Source organism: Phaethon lepturus, unplaced genomic scaffold (assembly GCF_000687285.1).
Source record: "Phaethon lepturus isolate BGI_N335 unplaced genomic scaffold, ASM68728v1 scaffold25118, whole genome shotgun sequence".
Classification (NCBI taxonomy): Eukaryota; Metazoa; Chordata; class Aves; order Phaethontiformes; family Phaethontidae; genus Phaethon; species Phaethon lepturus.
The window spans coordinates 1,591-2,127 of record NW_010560108.1 but is presented as its reverse complement, the minus strand read 5'-3'; positions in this window follow the sequence as shown (position 1 = coordinate 2,127).

Here is a 537-nt window from a genome sequence, read left to right as displayed (position 1 = left end):
GCGGAGGCTGCGGAGCCTGACCTGCTGCCAGGCTGCTGCTCTCGGGGGGGGAGCAGGCTCTCTGCGGGGACGGGGCCAGCAGGACCGGGCTGTGTTGATGGCAAGGCAGTGGTGTACGCAAAGGTGTCCATCCTCCTCCATCCCCTGAGCTCGCCAGCCTCTGCGGCTGCACCACCCGTCCTCGGGGACGGCTGCTTTTGTACCCTCCGTCTGCTCAGCGTCACGCCGTGAAGGTGCTTTTACTTCCATGGCGGGCTACGGGAGCTGCAGGCTCGGCCAAGGAGGGACCTTGTGCTCGGCCAGAAAGAGCACTCAACAATAAAAGATATCGTTTAGACCCACGTGCCTAAGCAGCCCCTCACGTAGGGTGGGCAGGGGGAAGCCCTCGAGGAGGGGAACGGCGTCGCAGCAGTCGGGTGCTGGGCTCCATCTGCTGAGTCTGAGCCCAGGGGAAGGGTCTTCCCCCGCCCGCTTTCTGAAAGAAAGGGGTGCCCAGAGGCGGGTTAGCCCGGTGACGGGGCTGGCGGTGCTAATGCA